The 21,221-nt window shown below is 55.9% G+C and overlaps 1 protein-coding gene across 13 annotated transcripts in view; it reads right to left on the bottom strand.

Moving 5' to 3' along the window:
* Positions 1-1,575, bottom strand: part of ZC3H18 (zinc finger CCCH-type containing 18) — a 61,935-nt gene extending 60,360 nt beyond the window's left edge. For 12 of the 13 annotated variants that reach the window (XM_042852085.2, XM_042852087.2, XM_042852089.2 and 9 more), the window contains exon 1: positions 1,435-1,573. The gene's annotated coding sequence lies outside the window, so the exon portion shown is untranslated. Of the gene's footprint in view, positions 1-1,434 lie in introns of all 13 variants that reach the window. The other variant, XM_042852086.2, reaches the window with a different exon arrangement.
* Positions 1,576-21,221: the final 19,646 nt, after the last annotated feature.

The following is a 21,221-nucleotide window of genomic DNA, read 5'->3' as shown; positions in this document are numbered from 1 at the left end:
TTTCTGAAAATCAAGTCAGTGCGTAACTCCGGAGCACAATTCTAAGGAAAAAACCCTGTCCACGCTGCTCAGGGAACTCAACCTAGAAACAGCTGTACCATGGAGAGGCCTTAATGCTATTGTTTCACTGTGCAGATGAAACAACCCAACAGGGAATAGATATCTATATTGCAAAGACTACCATTCTAAACAAAAGGGTTAGAGCATCTAATTTATGAGTTCAGTAACACAACACCTATGTTCCTAATATGCAAAAATCATTCTAAAACAAATCCACATATGCAATGTCACGAGAAGCAACAAGAGAAAAACAAGTTTAGATGTAAAACATTATGCATTAAAAGCATAGAGAGCAGCATCTGGATTTCCGGAGAGCATGTTTTCCAGACAGCCCTGAAGGGTTTTCAACAGTAATGCTTTTTCCTTTGCCTCACTTAAGGTCACTTTGCATCTATCCACAATTCTGAACAAGCTGTCCAGTTTAAATAATCCATCATCTCCCCGTATATTTACCAGTGGGTATGCTAGCTCAGACCCTCACCTTCCCCAGATACCACCTGCACCTAGTCACTTGGGTGCAGCTGTGGTTCTCAACCAGGGCTCCAGGGCCCCCTGGAGGGGGGGGGGCACAAGCACCTTTCAGGGGAGCCACCAAGCAGGGCCAGCATTAGACTTGCTGGGGGCCAGGGTAGAAAGCCAAAGCCCCACAGTATGGAGCTGAAGCCAACACCTGAGCAATGTAGCTTCATGGGGCCTCAGGCAAATATCCTGCTTGCTACCGCTTAACTCGGTCCCTGGCTTTTTTATGCAGAAAACCAGTTATTGTGGCACAGGTGGGCTGTGGAGTTCTTACAGCATGTTGGGGGGGGGGAGAAGGGGGTTCAGAAGGAAAAAGGTTGAGAACCCCTGACATGCAGCACAACCCTGCCCTAAACCTCCACTGCCCACCCATGGTCAGGACTGCCTACAACCCCACCCCAGTCAGGTCCTATTGCAGCCCCCAATGCCTCACCCCTCTCACTTAGCCCCTCAAACCCACTCAGCCCGCAGGTCCCCGCCTCTCCATACAGCTTCCTCCCTTCAACCCCGTCCTGGGGAGGGGAACCAGATCCCTCCTGGTGTCCCCCTCCTCACCTGGAGTAAGGCCCCCCCCCCCGTACCGCCCAGACCCCGATCCTCCCAGCCTGGGGCTCACAGCCCCACTGCAGCCCCCCCCCGGGTCAGGCTCCCCTGTAGCCCCGAGCCCCTCCGCTGCCCGCACCATCCCCATGTGGGGCCAGGTCCTCCCCCCGCCCTCCATCCTGGGAGTCGGGCCCGCCCCGCGCCAAGGGCCCAGCCCCTCCCCCTGCCCGGGGGCCGGAGCCCGGCGCGGCCCCCCCGGCGCCCGGCTCCCTGGAGCCCCCCAGGCGGCTAGGCCGCCCCCCGGCTCCTCACCTGGGCGGGGGCGGGCGGCTCGCGCGGGGCGGGGGAGGGGGAGCGGCAGCGCCTCCGAGGCGGGTGGGGGAGGCGGCTCCGGCTCTCGGCGCGGGCGGCGCGGGACGGGGCCTCTACTCGCGGCGGCGGCGCAGGGCGGCCATTGTGTGACATCATCGGAACGCGACAGCCTCCCGGAGCGGGGCGCCCCCGCCCCCACCCGGCCGGCCTTAAAGGGGCAGCGGCACCAGGCAGCGTGTGTGTAGGTGTGTGTGGAAGGGGGTGTAAGTGTGTGTGTGTAGCAGGCTCGCGGGGGGGGGGAGGCAGTGTGTGTAGCAGGCTGGGGGGGGGCAGGCACTGTGTGTGTAGCAGGCTGGAGGGTGGGTAGTGTGTGTAGCAGGCTCGAGGGCAGGCAGTGTGTGTGTGTGTGTGTAGTAGGCTGGGGAGGAGTGGGCAGTGTGTGTGTAGCAGGCTCGGGAAGGTGGGCAGTGTATGTGTGCTGGGGCAGGCAGTGTGTGTGTGTGTAGCAGGCTCGAGGGGCAGGCAGTGTGTGTGTGTGTAGTAGGCTGGGGGGGAGTGGGCAGTGTGTGTGTGTGTAGCAGGCTCGAGGGGCAGGCAGTGTGTGTGTGTGTGCTGGGGGGCAGGCAGTGTGTGTGTGTGTAGCAGGCTGGAGGGTGGGTAGTGTGTGTGTGTGTAGCAGGCTCGAGGGCAGGCAGTGTATGTGTGTGTGTGTAGCAGGCTGGAGGGTGGGTAGTGTGTGTGTGTGTAGCAGGCTCGAGGGCAGGCAGTGTATGTGTGTGTGTAGTAGGCTGGGGGGGAGTGGGCAGTGTGTGTGTAGTAGGCTGGGGGGAGTGGGCAGTGTGTGTGTGTGTAGCAGGCTCGAGGGGCAGGCAGTGTGTGTGTGTGTAGCAGGCTCGAGGGGCAGGCAGTGTGTGTGTGTGTGTAGCAGGCTGGAGGGTGGGTAGTGTGTGTGTGTGTAGCAGGCTCGAGGGCAGGCAGTGTGTGTGTAGTAGGCTGGGGGGGAGTGGGCAGTGTGTGTGTGCTGGGGCAGGCAGTGTGTGTGTATAGCAGGCTAGGGGGGGAGAGGGCAGTGTGTGTGTGTGTGATCCAACCATTCATTCACACGCAGAGTGACATACCACATGCGACGGTGCCCTGCACCCCGCTGTATTGCCAGAGAGTTCAATGCTACATAACACCCTGCACCACCCTGATCCCCCCACCATGCACTGAAAGGCAAGGCAATGCAGCACACCACAACTCATAGGGGTCAATGCAACAATGAAACCCAATGCTTATGCAGCACAACAGCAGGTGCTAGGAGCACACAGACTGCAGGCCAGAGCAGAAGTCTGCGTGTATATTGTCTTTCAAGAATGTTAAAGTTAAACAAAACAAAAAACATCCCATAGAAATGCAGAGTTAAAGTTAAATGTAGTTATCAAGCAAGGAACCCAAATCATCTTAACTCTGCCTCTGTCATGATAGCCCTGGGAAAGTCGGAAAGGCAGATGGCATCATCGTTCCATAACACAGAGCTTCATTCTGTTAGCGATCACAAACCCGAGAATGTCTCAGTGACAGTTGTGTAGTGGTGGGCCTGCTTTCCAGTCAAGCACACCATGCAAACAAGGATTTTACAAATTCCTGAATAGACAAATACTGAAGGTAATCACCCACCATTCTTCATTAAAGTCCTGAACGTGCCAGGTGATCGGTTTATGCTCAGCACCTCACAGAATCTGACCTTACGATTCCATGTGGCCACCAATTCTCTGTGGATTGTTAGACACAGAGCTAGCATATCACAGTATCCTTGTGTTTGAAAAGAGAGAAGGTACATGTGGTGTTAAAGCAGCACATGGTAGTGGAGACATGCATGCACTAAGTTATAAAAGCAATGCACGGGTGCAAAGAGGGAAGGATGTCAGGATACTATCTATAGGGGGCGGAATTAACATAGTCACAGCAAATGTCTGTATTTACAGATGGGAAAACAGAAGGAGACAGAGGTTAAGACACTTGCATAGGCCACCCAGCAGGTCAGTGACATGGCCAGGCATAAAACCCAGCTCACCTGACTCTCTGCCCCTGCTCTAACCATTGGTAATTTCTCCCACCATTGATTTAGAAGAGCTGAGGGGGCTGTGGCTCAGGACTGGGATGTGTGTTTTGGGATGCACAGAACTGGAATATGAGGTGATGCTGCGTGTCAGGTCTGGGGTGAGATTTCTGACACTTTCACCATGGCTTTACTCACACTCTCTGTCTCCCCTGATGGAGCTCCAGCCCTGGGCGATGCTTAGATCCGAGAAACCCAGCTATGAGAGACTGCAGCAGGATGTGGGGGAGTGTCTGGTGGGTCAGGGCCCTTCGGAGCTTATTAACCCATTGGCTAGTTACCTGATTATCCTGGGACCACACCAGCTCAGCCCCTTGGTGCTATCTTATTGTTCTTCATGGTGTCAAGGACTGCCCGTTAGTGTTTGTTTATTTTAAAAGTGTTCCCTGTAAAGCTGAGAATTCAAATCTCACCCTTCAGACCCAAGTGGGAATGGATGGATAGATGGCGTGAAGAGTGATGGACCCAAGGCCAGGAACGTGGCACAGGAGGGTGTTTTCCCTTGGTGCCTATAACTGGATCCTCTCCACCTTTATTTTCTTTGGTACAAAAGAAAGTCAAGCTCCAGGATCCGCATCCAAACACTCCCAGCCCCGGCCTTGGGATTAGGCAGCTCGTAATCCAGATCTCATCATTGGTGCCCAGGCTCAACTGTATCTGAGGCCTTGTCTATGCTGGGGCTGAATCCAAATAGTGCTGTGCCAGTTTACATCAGCAGAGAATTTGGCCCTGAGGTTTTAACCATCAGGTAGCTGCACTGGGAAAACCCTGAGTGCAGACATGATTTATGCCACTGCAACTTGTGTCGACCCGAGGGGTTTGCACCCGGGCAGCTATCCCAGGGGCCGAAACCCCAGTGTAGAAGAGGCCTGGTAGAGGAACAGAGTGTCTTGGTTTGGTTCACTGTGAGCTGTTCAGTTCTTCTGCCTCTGTTCACACTGAATTTTTGCAGAGTGTCCCCCTGAAGGGTTTGAAGATAAAACCCTCAGGTGCTGCTCCATCTGGAAGTGACGGTGGTTAGCGTACCATTGACGGCTGGAGTTTCCCATAGCCTGCAGCATTTTGTTTCAGGGAAAACAGCCTGGGTTTTGATTTTTTTTATTTCACCTTCCACACTGTATGCTGGGCTCGGGCCATTCTCCTTTCCTTGTTACAGCATCCCAGAGGTCTGAGGGGCTCCGGAACGGGCCTGGATGTTTGGGTGGTATTTAAACGGCAGTCAGGGTCTGTAATTTACAAGCCAATGGGAATTGATTAGTCGTTAATATTTTTGACTGAGCTTAATTCTGAGCATTAGGAGATTCTCTGTGCTGAGACACTGACCTAAACCCAAGGTACCCGGGGTGAGAATCACAGAAAAGGCCTGGTTTGCTCCAATGGGGCCAATTCATCCTTGCTCTGAGATGTCTCTGCGCCGGCTCTGCCCATGAAAAGGGCCATAAAGCAGGTGTGAACCTGCAGGAATATTACCAGCATAGGGAACCTCTTCCCCCTCACACGAGCCCCCCTCACAAGTGCTATGCCAGGGGAGATCAGGAGGAGTGGGGGGCGTGTCAGGGCGGGAGGAGGTATGCTTAGAGGGTCCCTTCACCTTGGCTGTTCCTGAGGGATTTTCCAGCCAGTGCTGAGGGCTGGTCTGGCCCCTGACAGCACCACCTCCCGTCCAGCCCCACGGGTGGATTCAGGCCTCAGGGAGTCACTCTTCCTAATTGGGAGCAGGCACACTCCGGAAGACTCTGTCAAGGATTCTACAAACAATAGCCCCATGACTTGCTGGGATCACCCTGAGAAAACCCAGCCTGTGGTGCAGATGAGACACAAACTCTGAGCTGCTCTGGGCTCCCTGAAGAGCCAGCTCTGCTATTCCATATGCTGGCCCCCACCCCTGCGACTACAAAACGCTGACGCCCTGCCAGGGTGTCCTCGGATCTCTACAGGCATGGGGGTTCCTGGAAATAGCTTTGAATCAGTGCATCTCTCTGCCCCAGCCAGCCCTGGGCCTCCCACAGGGCAGACTTTCTGCTGCTGGGCATGTGAAGGACCTAAGCATGGATCTCTCTCCCTTCGACTGGGTCTTTCTTCCCCCAGCTGCAGGTGGCAACACCGTGCTCAGGTGAAGAAGTGTTTTGCGCATGGATCCGGCTGCCAGGGACTCCAACAAGGCACTGGAGCAGCTGAATCCGTCTCCTAATGCAGCTTCTAAAATGCCCTCCGGGGCGTGGTGCCATGCTCCTCAGCTGACCCGGTGAGCCTGCCACCAGGTGCAGTCAGGCCCCTTGGTGAGACGGGAGGCCAAGGACTATTACATGAGGAATCTCCTGGCTCTAGCCCCTGTCCCAGGCACGGTGCACGTACCAAGCCCACTGAGCTGGGCAAACAGTTGAGAAGCCCCACAGCGGGCAGGTGGGGGGCTGCCCCAGGGGTGGGAGACAATGGGTTTAGGGTGGCACCTGGATGAGCTACTCGCTGAGAAGCGGGGAAAAGAAATGGCAAGTGAGACCCTGCCTTCTGCATTCCACCGAGGGCTGGGGTGTGAGGTCTGGAAGGGCAGTTAGTTACCCAGGCTCCCCGAGAACTAGCCAGGGGGAGCGGGGGCGACTCTGCACTAACGAGGGGGGAGGGGTAGGAGAGCGTCAGACATTGTGGCAAATTGATACTGTTTGCAACATGCCGTCTTTCAGTAGGGAGATCAAAGACAGGGGAAAACTCCATCCACCCAGCCATCCCCAACCCCATCCACATCCACCCAGCCATCCCCACACCTCCACCCAGCCATCTACCCTCCACACCTTCACCTCGCCATATACCACCCACTCCATCCACCCATCAGCCCCACACCTCCACCCAGCCATCTACTCCCCGACACCTTCACCTTGCCATATACCCCCACCCCATCCCATCCACCCATCATCCCCACACCTCCACCCAACCATCTACCCCCCACACCTCCACCCATCTATCTACCCCCCCCCCCACCCCCCCGTCATCCCCTCACCTCCACCCAGCTATCTACCCCCCACCCTCCCGTCATCCCCTCACCTCCACCCAGCCATCAACACCCCCACACATCCATCCATCCATCCCCCACATCCATCCATCCAGACACCAACCCCCCACACCTCCACCCAGCCATCTACACCCCACACCTATCCACCCATCCCCACACCCATCCACCCCCTATCTACTCCCCACATGTCTATCCCACCATCTACCCCCACCCCCACCCATCCATTCACTCACCTGCAGTTCCGACAGTTGGAGCCCTGAGCGGATACAGAAATGTGTATCCGCAGACATCCGTGGATTTGCAGGGCTCTACTTACTGTGGCCGGGGTGCAGCTCTGAGGCACCCTCCTGCGGGAGCCCGGTTAGGGGGAGTCACACGTGCAGCTATGGGGAGCCCATGCGGAGTCATGGACCCTCCACCTGCTCTCGGCTGGGCGGGGAGCCTGGGGGGTGGGGACACAGCTGGGGGCTGCTCTCAGCCTCCCCATCCGCGCATAGTGGGCAGGTGGAGAGTCCCCCGTGGCTCCCCTTGGCTCCCGGCTGGGCTCCACGCTGGCCTGGCGGGTGGGAGGGGGGTGATCTGTGGAGCTGGCTGGGGTCCACCACGGCTCCCCACAGCTGCCTGCCTGGCTCTTACCATGGCCGGGCTGCGGCTCCAAGCTGCCCCCCCACCAACCCATGTCCCTGCTCCCCACCAGTGTCCCTGCCCCCCCCAGCTCCCCCACCCAGGGGAGGTGGAGGGACCCAGGTGCCCCAAAGCTTCCAGCGTGGCTCTCCCCAACCCGGCTCCGGCAGGTGTCGGAAGGGGCTCAGAGCTGCAGCCTGGCCACGGTAAGACCCAGGCGGGAGCTGTGGGGCACTGTACAGGACCCTCCACCTGCCCCCGGCCCTGTCCTTGCCTCCCTGGCCCTCCAGTCAGGGCAGGTGGAGGGTCTGTGCCCCGGTTCCTCACAGGTGCCCATCCGGCTCTTACCGTCAGAGCCCTGGATACAAAATTTGTATCCGCATCCACTCTGCTATCTGCAGAAATGGTCCATGGATACCCGCATCCGCGGCTATAAAGCGCATACCCGCGGATTTGCAGGGCTCTACCCACAGGAAGGGATCCCTCTGCCGCAGAACCCAATGGAAGGGGCTGGGCTCCACTCCCGTTTCACCGCATTTACAGTTTCTAACGAAGGGGAGAACAAGCTGTGGGGCTGCTAATTACAGCTGGGCTGGCAACACACAGGCCTGGAGGCCTCAAGCACCAGGCCAGGGGTAAAGCTGCAGGGCAGGGAGGAGCTCTGGCCTGCAGAAGCCCCCGTGTCTGAGTGGGGATGGGTGAGGATGCCCCTTTCCCTTACCCTGGAGTGCAGCACAAGCCAGCTGAGACCCAACACTTGGGTCTTCCAGTGTTTCCCCAACTCCACCCCCAGCTGCCCCTGCTTTCGTGTTGGCACCCGTAAGCACAGAGTGGTGAGGGCGCTTGGGTCTGTGGCAGCATCGCAGAGAGAGGAGAGAGAAATAGTCCGCTGGGTGTGGGCGGCGGAGGGGTATTTGGTGGGACACACGGTGGGGAGCAGGGCTTGCTGCAGAAGGCAGGGAGCCGTTCAGGTGAGGATCGCGACGCAGGAGATGAAGGGGCGGACGGAGAAGAGCGTTCCACCTGCGAAGCGGTGATGACAATTGGAGGGGTACAGCCCCTAGCCCTGCGCCCACCAGCCAGCTGGGTACAAGCCGTGAAAGAGGAGCCAGACTGCACCGTGTTTGGGGATGTGCAGGACGAGGTGCCTGGCCGCTGGGGCCCTGCTGCTGCTGCCCAGAGAGGCATCAAACCCCAGAAACGTTGGGGCCAGAAGCTCAGTGGAAATGGCATGTGGGAGCCCAGAGCCGGGCACCTGCCGAGGAAACAAAGAAGGGAGCCCGGAGCTTGCTATGGTGACCCTGGGCTTGATTCTCTGAGCTTTCCTGGCCCCGTAGCTGCCCCCTCCCCCCACTGGCCTTGGCCTGTTGGGAATTCCTCAACCCGGTTGCATTTGCCATCCTGTTGCCCACCCTTTGGCTTGCTCAGGTCTCTCTGACGTTCCTCTCACGCTTCTCTGGCACCGACTAGCTCAAATCACTTGGTGTCTTTGGGAAATTTTCCTGTCTCCCGGTTCCCTCCCCTTGCCAGATCGCTAATGAACATATCAACCCCATGGGACCTAGCCTGGAACCCGGAGGCCCCGCTGGTAACGCCTTTGCCCAGGTGAAAAGGGACCATTTAACCCTGCTCTTTGCTGTCCGTCTCCCAGCCCATTTGAGACATGACACTACTTTGCCTCTCACCCAGTGACGACTTAGCTTCCTTAGCAGACCTTCCTCGACGGATCTCATCCCTTTCCGCTCCCAACTCCTGTCTGCCCCCAGAAGTGGTATCACTTTCACTATAGTGGGATGGCTACCCTGGTACAACCCCCTGGCATGGACTCGTTCATACCAGCATGGCTTATTCCTGTAAGGGCAGGGTTACGAACAGAAGGCTCTTCTGTATGGCTAGAACTGCATGCATACTAGGGGCTGCCCTGATTGTACTAGGTGGGTAGAAAATCACCCCCCCCCCCCCCCCGCACCCAGAATAGCCAAGCTGGTGCAGAACTGGGCCCCAAGCTGGTTGTATCCCAGTGGTTCTCAGCCAGGCGCACGAGGCCCAGCTGTGTGCTAAAAACAATTCAAACTGTGTGGCACTGGTCAGGGAGGGGCGGGGCTGGCTGTGGGGAAGAGCGAGTCAGGCAGCCTGCAGGAGCGTTTCTGCCAGCAAGGGGCTGGTGAGTGCTGCAGGGGGGCAGGAGTGGGTCTGTAGTAGGTGGGGGGGCGTTCTGGGCATTGAGTGGGTGGCGGGCTCTGGGATCTAGAGTTTTGCTAGGGTTCTGCAGCACCCCCAGGTTTTAGGTGGGGTTCCTATCCAGGGATCGGGTCTGGCTGCAGGCTGCCCAGCCCCATGCCGTGGGGTCCTGGGGTCCGGTGTCTGGCCCTGCTGCAGGGTCCAGGGTCCAGCTGCCCAGTCCCACGCGGGGGTCTGGGTGCTGGCTACCCGGCCCAGCACCCAGGCTCTGCTCCTGGCCCGGCTCTGGGCAGGGGCACTAGGCATAGGGGATTGTTGAGGGGCTTGGGGGGGTGCTCTGGTTCTCAGACTGCGGCCCACAATGATAAACAGGTTGAGCCCCCCTGCTCTATCCACATCCCACAGTTCATACATTCTCCCCACCACACCGACACCGGTATGGATCCAATCTGCCACAAGGGGGAGCTCCAACCCAATCCAAAAGGGAGGCATTTGCCAGGCTTTCAGGGAACAGGGCAGCGTATCTCTGCTCCCCGGGGTGGCTCCCGTGTGCCATACCGCGCTGCGGGTGTCTGGAAGGGCCAGTTGCACTCAGTCCTGCCAGCTGGGGGGATGTCAGAGTCCAGGGCGGTAACGGACCAGCAGCCCAGTGCCTGGTCTCCAGCCCAACTCTAGGCCCACTAGTTATTGGGTACGTCTACGCTGCGCTAAGAGACCCACAGCACGTCCGGGGCTGGCCCGACTCAGTTGACTCAGGCTGTGGGGCTAAAAATGGCAGTGTAGACGCTTGATCTCAGGCTGGAGCCCCGGCACAGAGGCCCCAGGAAGGGGGAGGGAGAGCGGTCTCTGAATCTCCTGGGCTCTGACACTCATGCAGCATAGACGTACCCCTTCTGATTGTTGTCTGGGGCGTCTCCCAGCCGTTCCTTGGTGGTCTGGAGGGGAACCCAGCCCCTCCCTCTGCTCTGGGACATAGGTGCTGGAGCTAAGGGTGCTGGGGGGGCTGCCGCACCCCCCGGCTTGAAGTGGGTTCCATCACATGCAGGGTTTACAGGTTGGTTCAACGGCACTCAGCACCCCCAGGATACACATTGCTCCAGCGCCCCTGCCCCGGGTTCCAGCCCAGGGCCCCTGTAACAGGTGATGAAGGTCTGTTTCTTCAGACCTCCTGCTTCTTCCCTGGGCTATGTCCTACTGCAGCCTGCCTCAGGCCTTCTTCCCCAGCCCCTGCAGGCCTTGGAGGAAAGGCACCAAAGGAAAAGCACAACACAAAAATAGTCCAAACTCGTCCCTTGGGAGATACCTGATGAGCCGTGGCCCGGCGCAGTGTCTCAGGGTTCACAGGACCCCCAGGCAGCTCCATCCCCCGCAGCACTCCTGGCTGGGAGCTAACGGGGAGAGGTCTGTCCACCTCCCAGGCTGGGCCCTACTGAATTTAGCGTCTCCCTTTCAAGGCTCCGCCTTTAAGACTGGCATGCCTGGCAGGTGTGGCGGGGTGGGGCTGCCAGAGCCCAAAGTTGTTTGAACGTTTCCTTGCCTGGCTGGGGGTTTGAACACCCGGCCGCAGTCACCCTGTGTGGAAAGTCCAGCCTGGCCCAACGCGGCAGGCCTGGCCCATGGAGCACAGCCATGCCCTGTGCAAAGTCCGAGGCCCATAGAGCCCAGTGTCTCCCTGCACAGAGCATATGGACTCTAGAGCGCAGGGCGGCCCTACATGCAATGTACGGACCATACAGTGCCAGCCGGCTCTGCCCGGAGTGCAGGCAGCAGACAGTGGGTCAGGAGCCCCTAGGATTTTTTTAAGCCACCCCGTCCTGGGGAAATCCAAAGGCTAAACATTGGCTCCGAGTTTCCACCAGCAGCGTGTCTATGGATCCCAGGCTGTCACTGCAGGCAGGCAGGATGTTTAGCATCCATGAAATATCTGTATATGCATGTGGGGGGAGAGAAACTCTCTAGGAGGCAGGGAAATCTCTCCAACTGTCCATGCAGGCAGGGGTGGACTCCTGAGAGTTCTGCTTCCAGCAGCACATCACTAGACAGATCCTCGGGCTGTTCCACCAGGTCAGTTTCCACGTCCTGGCCAGGGTGGTTGCTGTCTATAAAGTAGCTCTCAGCGTTGCTCCGGCACCCATTCAGCGAAGCACAGGCCCAGGGCCTCCCTCGGACTGTTTACCTCAACGCTGGACTCACCGGGGCCCTGCATTCTCCATGAGACGAGGCAGTGCTGGCTCCGCTTTGGCTGCAATTTCCCTTTCGATTGCTTGGTTAGCCTGGGGGGCGGGCGACTGCTGCAAAACTGCTGGGTCCTTTGTGCCACATACCCAAGGGGCCTGGTGTGAACGGGTGGAGTTCCAGCGAAGTCGATGCTGAGTCACACCAGCTGAGGATCTGGCCATTTGGCTCCTTAAACATCGTGAGGCAGGTCTGGCTCTCCCCGGGGGTCTGGGCAGCGCCAGGACAGGCCCATGCGGAGCTCTGCACGTATGTGACACCGTACTAACAGCGACCGACGCCTGGGAGTGAGCAGGCCCCGCGAGCTGGGGGAGTCATGCCACCCCCTCTCTACCTCCCTCTCTGCAGTGCTGGGGTGACGAGCATTAAACCCCTTGGAGGTCCTCAGTGGCAGTGGCTGGAGAAGGGCAAAGGGTGCTGAGAAACGATGTCTGGACGAGGCTCTCCCCTGTGGTCTAGAGCCAGGGGGCACCTGCACAACGCCGCTGGGAATATTCGCTCCCCTTGTTAACCGAATCCGTTTCCACTGGGTTCTTGCCTCCACGTGGGACAAAGTGGGAAGGTGGCCCCTTGCCATCCCAGTGTGTGTGTGTGTGTGGGGGGGGGTTCCCAAAGAGAGCCCAGCTAGCCGCCTAACCCCTTGGCAGCAGCTGGTCTCTGGCGAAAGGTGGGTCTTCTCCCTCGCTGCTTGCTGGGAGCTGGAAAAGCTCCAGTGGCTGTTCCCAGGGGGTGAGTTCCTTTGCTCCCGGCCCTGGGCAAAGGGAGTTGGACTGACCCAGAGTTCGGGACTTTATCTGCTCCCTAGCTTACCTGACCTTCTGGCCTATCCCACCCCACGGCATCCTGGCAGGAACATTGGTGGGAACAGTGAGTCTCCCAGAGAACATTCAGGGAAGGGGAATTCTGAATCCCCAGCCGTGAAGATCACAGCAGAACCCTGCTTTGAAAAGTGGCACTCTCCCCTGCTGGGATCAGAACCAGCCACACACATGAGTGGTGCATGGCGTCAGGCCCAACTGACACAGCCGGCATTCCCGACACCCAGTCCAGGTGGCACGCTGCCCCTGGCCGTGCCAACGCTGGCGCTGTGTAAGTGAGCTGACAAATCATCTTCCCCAGCAAACACATTAAGGAACATCGTGATCTTCTGCTCACCAGCGGCCCAAGAGACGCAGCAAAATCCTTGAATGATTTGTTGTGAATCATCCACCTTGCTCTGCCTGCCACTCTCTCCCCTCCGCTACTGACTCTCCTCTTCTCAGACAGCTGCATACAACAGAGAGATGGGTCTGATCCCTTTCTCCCCCTCTGTGGGCACTGGAAAATCTAAGGCGCACCACGCCGATCTTTATATCAGTCAGCAAACAACCAGCAACTCAGCCTTCCATGCCTGGCATCTTTGGCTTCATCTGGTGCCCTGTGGCCCCATCCTTGTTCAGTCATACAGCAGCTTGAGTTCTTAGCCATGTACAGAGGAGCGACAGAGTGAAATCACTGATTGGTCCCCTCTGCTTCCAGCGGAGGAGCGTCCCCGCCTAGGAAAGGATGTCTAGTTCCCCGGGGATGGGGTTGCAAGATACCACTGTGAAAGAGGAAAGGGAGTGTGTGTAACTCACCGATCGAGCCACATTACCAATGGGCCTGGATGGCGAGATCCTTGGTCTTGTCCCAACACTGATTCATTTCTCTTGAATGAGCTGAACAGGCCATCGCTCAATGCCCCACAGCCCAACTGGCTGGATCCCCACCTGTGCTCACAGCACCAGGAATATGGATGAGGGGGCTCGTGACATTTCCTGAGCATTCTGCAACCATGAGCTAATTAACTAATCCCCCACCTGAGGTAGAGAAGCGCCAATACCCCCATTGTACAGATGGAGACACCGAGGTACAGCGCGAGCTTACGGGACTTGCTCAAGGATGCTGACAGTGTCACTGTGGGAGCTGGGGCACCCCCTCTCCCTTAGGGCGTGGCCATGCCCAATCCATCCCACGCTGCCATTCCACCGTGGGCTGTGACAGTTACCCCAGATCCTGGCCTCTGAATCTGCAAAGCCTCTGTCCTGATACAGGGATCACCAGCCCACCTGCCGCCAGCGGAGATTCCTTGGTGCTTCTGCCATTTGCTAGTAGTCAGTGTCCTAGTCAAACAAACACCCACTGAGCCAGGTTCCCCTCGAACTAGCACAGGGGCTGGAGACCGCTTGGCTGCAGCAAAGCCCCCGGCTTCCCCATGAGGAGTGACACCTGTGTCCTGCCTTTGCCCTCCCTTGGGAGCTCCAACGGGGAGGGCAGATTTCATTACCCCTGGGGGGCATCCTAGAGTCCCTACTGGTGGAGACTGCCTGGGGATGCGCTTCACCCATTGGCCATGCCCCCACCCTAGCCCGAGACGTGATCCTCATTCCAGGCTGCAGGAGGGCCCTGGCAGAGGGGGACTCTCTGGGGTGGCCCTTCCCTGGCCTGAAGCCCTGTGCTGGGATTGACTTCACTCAACCGGCCGGTGGAGAGACTCCCTTTCCCGCACTTAGAGCAGAAGAACAGCCATATGGGTCAGATCGAAGGTCCATCCAGCCGTGTCTTGGCTTCAGACAGTGGCCAGTGCCAGAGGGAATGAACAGACCAGGGCATCATCAAGTTCTGCCTTGGCTCTCTCTGTCCCCATTGGGCCCATCCCCATGGTATCTAAGCATTGCCCTGTCGGGGGTGTATAATGCCCATTCCCTTCCAGAGGTGAAGGAGCCGCATGCTCTGTCCCCGCCGCTCTGGGCGGTTGGTTTCAGCACCCAAGTCCTGTGGACAGCGGAACCGGGGAACTCTTCATTAGCACTACTCAGCGCCCCCAGGTTAGGGACTGATTCTGGCCATGCCATAAACACCGGGGCTGGAGCCAGGCGTGCTGGGGGAGCCGCTGTACCCCCCCGCGGCTGGAACTGGTTTCCATCATATCCAGGGGTTACAGTTTGGTTCAATGGCTCTGGGCACCCGCAGGCCATCCAGTGGGGTACAGAGACTCCCCTCAAACCCCGCAGAGCTAGTGACCAGGGCTGGCTGGCTGGGGTGAGTCTCTTTGACAGGCCCTGGCCTTGGGGGTCTGCTCCCAGAGGACCAGGCCTGTTCACCTGTACGCATGGGGAATGAAGCCCTCAATCCGGCGCAGGAAGCCCAGCATCCGGGGGCACCTGCGGGTTGTCCTCATGGGCTGCGGTCACACTAGACACTCCGGATTTTTTCTCGTTGTCAGCGAGGCAGCGGGGACTAGTCTCTCCTCTCATAGGTTAGCCGGAGAGTGAGGACTGGATCAGCTGATGAGGAGCCCTCTTATATCCGTGAGCAAGCGGCCCCAGCCAGGCAGAAGGGGGAGAGGGAGGGAGACGGGCTGCTGTCTGGCGGGAAGGGACCGAGAGGAACCACCCCACACAGGCGAGATTGGGTCCCTGGCCGGTGCGCCAGCCTTGGGGGAGCTTCTCCTCCAGCTGACATCCTAGGAGGAAGCAAATGCAGTTGAAGGTAAGTTCTGCAGGGAAGTTTCTTTGGTGCTTTGGAGCGGCTGGTGGGGACTGTGCCGGAAAGGCAGGGAAGGGATCGCCAGGGGCTGGGCGTGTCTGATGGACAGAGCCAGGCGAGCCAGCCGTGTCAATGCGGGTCGAGCATCTGACTTGAGGGGAAGAGCCAAAGTCATTCTCCGCAGGGCTCCTGGGGCACCAGAGCGGGACCAGGGCAACTGCTAAGTGGGGAAGCCGCTTGAAAGTGACCTGGAGCTGCCAGCTGACCAAGTGTTCATCGAGCCCGCAGCTCCTGGAATCCCCCGGGGCGATGTCTTGTCCGGGGGCTGCAGCCTGGGGTCTGGAAGGACCAGACCGGTCCTTAAACCCCCCCTCCGCCTGCCCGGCGCGGTTGCGTTTCCAAGGCGGGGCGGGCTGGCTCAGCTGGGTCCATTCGCCTTCGGGGGGCGGGGGGCTGCAGCTGTTTGGACACCCAAGCGGCGTGTGTTTTGTAGCGAGACCCCGCCGGGGCTCCCTCCCGGGCGGCCCGATGAGGCGGAACCAGGTGGTGGAGACAAGAACTTCGTTCCCGGCAAGAGCCGGGCAGGGGAGGGAGATTCCGCGGCCGGCAGGAGGTCGAGATTCGGGTTCACTTCGAGTCCGAACCGAACCACCGGAGCCTTCTGCAATTCCCCGGGGGGCGGTGTGTGTGTGGGGGGGTGTGTGTGTGTGTGTGAAACAGCCCCTTTCAGAGTGTTACACAAGCCTACGAAATAAACACAAATCAGCGCGAAAATCAGTTCAAAATCAGCACGAAAAACCACAGCGGAGCATCCGGGGCGAGCGCTCTGGGGTTTGGGTTTGAGCCAAAGCGAAATTTCGGCGCAATTGACGCGCCGCGGACGCGGTCCCATTCCGAGGTCGCCCCCCGGCCGCCCCGGTCCCTGGAGCAGACGGGGGGGCAGTGGGCGGTGGGGTTCTCCGGGCTCTGCTTTGCGCTCGCTGGCCCCTGTGCGGAGCCCGCCGTGCCAACCTGCCGGCGTAGACGGGGAGTCACCGAAGCGCTGGCGGGAGAGCGCGCGGGGCGCAGCGAGCAGCCTGGTTCTGTAGCGTGTGCGCTCCCCCACAGCGGTGTGAACGCGAAGTCCCCGGTTTGGTTCGCGTGCACCCAGCTCACCAGAGCGGGATCTAAACTCCCCCCGCACACAACCGCCACCACAAAGCCACCAACGCTGCCCAGTGAAACCCAGGAACTAACCCCCTCCCCCTTCCAGCCTCTGATCCTCTACTACATTCCCACCCTTCCGTTTGCCCCGGCTCAGACACCGGGCTGCGGGTTGAGCTTGCCCGGGGAGTGCGTGCTGTGACATGTCCCCTGGGACCATCACGGCGTGGGCTCCCCACCAGCCTACCTGGAGCCCCAGGAGATGCGCTCTGGGGGAGGGGATTCTGCATTGGCAGGGGGTTGACTGGGGGCTCAGTGACCGCTGGACATGACTGGCCATGAGCTGGGGAGAGCCCCTCTTGGGGAGTGTTCACCCCCCCCCCCCCAAGCCAGCCACCGGCACCCGCTCAGACCCCTTAACGCATGAGCCTGTCGGGCTCGATCCTGCTACGTGCCCCCAACTCCCCTCGGCTTCGGGGGCGGCGGATGGTGCTCAGCACCCGGCCGGATCTGGCCCTCGCTGAACTCCAGCCTGGCTCTGCCAGAGAGGGGTGAACCAGCGAGCGAGCGAGCCCCGAGCCCTGAGCTACCCGAGCCCCCAGCCCTTTGGTGCTGCCCGGTGGTTGCAGTGCAGAGCCGGGGAAGCTGCCGAACGCACAGGGCAAGGAGCAGGGCCGCAGGCCAGGACACCTGGGTTCCGCACGGAGGGGGTCTGCGCGTTGGGAAGAGGAGGGGCCGGGCCTCTAGGGCCGAGAGCGATTTTGTAATTTGCTCCAGTCTCTGAGACTGACAGGGGGGAGCTGTTACTATGGTGATGCACATGGGCTGGGTGGAGGCGAACACACAGACCCAGCCGGGCCCCGCCGGCAGTGGTGCTGATGCTGCGCGTGGCTCGAATCCTAATGGGTCCCTCCAGGGCAGAGCCAACGGGGGGCTGGGGGCAGGGCTTAATTTGTGCCAAGGCTGAGCCCCGGGCACCTATAGGCCTGGCGGCTCCGAGGCCTGGGCACCTTCCGGGCTTGCTGCATCAGTTATGAATGTAAAAAAATTGCTTGTGTCGCAGCATCGCTTTCGTTACACATTAAGCCCTGGGGGGGGGGGGGGGGGGGGGGCTCACTGGACATTTCCAGAGGGGCGCAGGGCTGGGGTTCTTTGACCCGTGAATTCCCTGTGCTGGGGACAGGGTAATTACAACCTCCCTGCCACACCTGCAACCCTTAACGGCACTGACCCCGTCTCTCCCCCTTCCCTCCAGCCCAGCGTAGGGTCTGTCTAGGAATTACTGCAGCCAATGGGAGTGCAGCCAGGGCAGCAGTGGGCTAGGGACTGTACAGACCCATGACAAAGGCCGTCCCTGCCCCAGAAAGCTCCCACCCCAGGGAACATGCAGCAAGTGGCACTGCGCAGGGGCGCTGGACCAACGTGCCCAGTGCGGGGGCTGAGAGCCATTGAACCAAACTGTAACCCCTGGATATGATGGAAACCACTTCCAGCCTTGGGGTGCGGGCGGCAGCCCCCCAGCACCTCTATCTCCAGCACCTACAGCACCGTGTGTGCAGGGAGGAGGACAAGGGAGCAGCAGAGAATAGGCAGCACCGTAGTTTTAACCCTATATCTTATCATATATGCTGACAGCTTTCCATGTCCCTTTTGCCTTCCGGCCCGTCCCTAGGTGTAATTTTTGGACACATGCATTTTTGGGGCTGTCAGCCATTTGGAGGGGAGGGGGGAAGAAGAGAGAGAGCGCGCGCTTTAAAATTCCCATTTAATCTAACCTTATAGGGAGCATTAGAATGAAGTAAGTTAATAGAGTTTTCCATTCCTTTTCCTCCTTTGAAGAAAATATATGTTCCACATTAAGTGCAATTCTAAATAAAGTCTAGTAAGCAGGGGTACGAAAAGTCACAGAGACAGAAGACTATAGTGGTGTTAAAATTTTCTCGAAGAATGCATGTTAACAGCACAATTCTAAATAAAGTTCTATAATAATTTCAATTTTTTTAGGGATGACAGAATAAAGTCTTTATACATAACATGCATTTGTCATTTTTAAAGAGATATATTTTATGCATTTAGTACATTTCTAAATAGCCATTAAATAACTGGACAAAGTTTTAATGAGAGATGAATAAAGGAGACAAGTTAATACATATGTAGAATTATGCATTTTTAGAGGAAAATGTGTTTATGCCATTAGTGCATTTCCAATTAAAGTCATTAAATAATATATACAAAATCTTAGTAACAGCAGAATAAAAAGTGTTAGGACATGTGTACGTTAACATGCATTTTCCTCAGGTTTTAGAGAATTTTTTTTCATGCAGTTAGTATATTTCTAACTAAAGTCATTAAATAACTGTACAAAGTATTAATGACAGGAATAAAGGAGAAGTATTAATACACATCATGCATCTTAAGAATTTGTTTTTAATCACAGTTAGTATAACTCTAAATAAAGTTGATCGAACAGTTGCAAAAGGTCACATAGTATTAGTCACACAGAGAGGAAAATACAGCCATAGAGTTAGTTACGCTACACAGAGTACAGTTTTTCCACCACCACCTTTAAGTTTCAGACATTACCAAGGAAAAAAGGCAGGAAGAAGAGATAAGTGTCTCACCCCCAAGGACTGTTACTTGCCAAATGGCAGAAACTGGAAACCTTGTACCGGGAGGTTGGGACAAAGCACACCTCATTGGCTCAGCCAATCAGAAGGCATTCTTTTACCCCAGGCTGTCTTGCAGAATCACACATCATAGAATATTAAATTGCATCACATTTTCCTGAGTCACTCTGCAGGATTTTTCTAAATCTACTGCCTATAGAAATAGTCACTATAGCATATTAAAATGTAAAATAGAGCTAAAATGCCAGTCACAAGGGGCGTGCATGTAGATTCCTTTATTGAACTTTTAACAAAAAAGTTATGTAAATTTAGCAATTAGCCGGATTTGTTTTTATTTCTGGACCAGAAATAAAAATTGCCTCTTTCTACATAAGATTTGTCCTTGAAAACTGGCAGAGACCCTAAATGAATACCTGCCTAACTTTTATTACTTCCCTTATTCCATTTACTCAAGGTAATGCATTTCTTCGTGTTTATTGTAAATTAGCACGATTGGCTTTAGCTCGAAGGAGGCCTGTTAATTTTAGCAGAGCTTTGCTTAAATGAATAGCCCACCATGCAAAAGCAACCCCAGATGAACAAAAACCTGGAAATATAGTTCACATGTTCACCATCTGACACGCATGAAGAAAGCTGTAGATTCCAGGGGATAGTATAAAATCCCCTATCATTTACAGAGGGGCTTTACAAAACTTAAAACACAAGCCAAGGCTTTCTAAGGTTTAAAGGACAGGGATAAGAAGGTTGGCATATGCCACCCTCCTCCTCAACCCCTTTACTTTCTGTTCTGTGTTTTAGTGGTTATCTGAACAAACATGATCCACTCTCCAAAAGGAGCGTGTAGATTTATCAAACTTTTTGCAAAACCTACATAAATGTAATAGTTAAACTTATATCTGTTGATTTCTGGACCAGGAATAAAATGTCCTGTTCCTACATAATTCCTTTCACATTTGTCTTTCAAAACTGGCAGAGTGACCCTAGCTGAAAGACTCTGTCTAACTTTTATACCAATTTCCCTTATTCCATTTACTCAAAGAAATGTATTTCTGCAGAGCCTTCTATGTTCATCTGAAATTAACTCCTATTGGTTTAAGTTGTAATAGAGGCCTTCTGAGTTTTGTACAGTTTTTGAAGGACAGATAAAAAAATAAAAGTTAGGAAATCAGGCACCGCACTAGTCACCCCAGCCCCACTCTGCCCTGCTCCCCAAAACAAATTAAACATACATTCAAGCCATTTTAGTGTTTGAGGCAGTAGATACAAACAAAATGTTCTTAAAATAGTGTATCAAATGCTTTAGCAGTAAATATTTTGAATTAACAACTTATTTGGCATGTAAACACATGGCCTCCTCCCGAGTGCCCCGTATGGCTGCCCTGCCTCAGTTTCCCTCGTGGGTCCCCGGTAACTCCATGGAAGCTTAAACTATATTGATGGACTAGAGAGGCTAACAACAAAATCAGTGCAAAGAGGTTATAACAGGAGGCCCACAACAGAGTCCCGATCACCCCAGTGTACATGGTCCTTAAAACCCAGCTTTGTTCTCACCACACCCCACTGTATTCTGCCATCAGTCTTGGATGTGATATACCTAGACTTTAGTAAGGCATTTGATACGGTCTCGCATGATATTCTTATCGATAAACTAGGTAAATACAACTTAGATGGGGCTGCTACTAAGGTGGATGCATAACTGGCTGGATAACCGTACTCAGAGAGTAGTTATTAATGGTTCCCAATCCTGCTGGAAAGGTATAATGATTGGGGTTCTGCAGGGGTCTGTTTTGGGACTGGCTCTGTTCAATATCTTCATCAACGACTTAGATATTGGCATAGAAAGTACGCTTATTAAGTTTGCAGATGATACCAAACTGGGAGGGATTGCAACTGCTTTGGAGGATAGGGTCAAAATTCAAAATGATCTGGACAAATTGGAGAAATGGTCTGAGGTAAACAGGATGAAGTTTAATAAAGACAAATGCAAAGTGCTCCACTTAGGAAGGAACAATCAGTTTCACACATACAGAATGGGAAGAGACTGTCTAGGAAGGAGTACGGCAGAAAGGGATCTAGGGGTTATAGTGGACCACAAGCTAAATATGAGTCAACAGTGTGATGCTGTTGCAAAAAAAGCAAACGTGATTCTGGGATGCATTAACAGGTGTGTTGTTAGCAAGACACGAGAAGTCATTCTTCCTCTCTACTCTGTGCTGGTTAGGCCTCCGCTGGAGTATTGTGTCCAGTTCTGGGCACCGCATTTCAAGAAAGATATGGGGAAATTGGAGAGGGTCCAGAGAAGAGCAACCAGAATGATTAAAGGTCTAGAGAACATGACCTATGAAGGAAGGCTGAAAGAATT

The sequence above is a fragment of the Chrysemys picta genome, chromosome 14 (assembly GCF_011386835.1).
Source record: "Chrysemys picta bellii isolate R12L10 chromosome 14, ASM1138683v2, whole genome shotgun sequence".
In the NCBI taxonomy this organism is placed as follows: Eukaryota; Metazoa; Chordata; order Testudines; family Emydidae; genus Chrysemys; species Chrysemys picta.
This window is presented reverse-complemented; position numbering and strand designations above follow the sequence as displayed.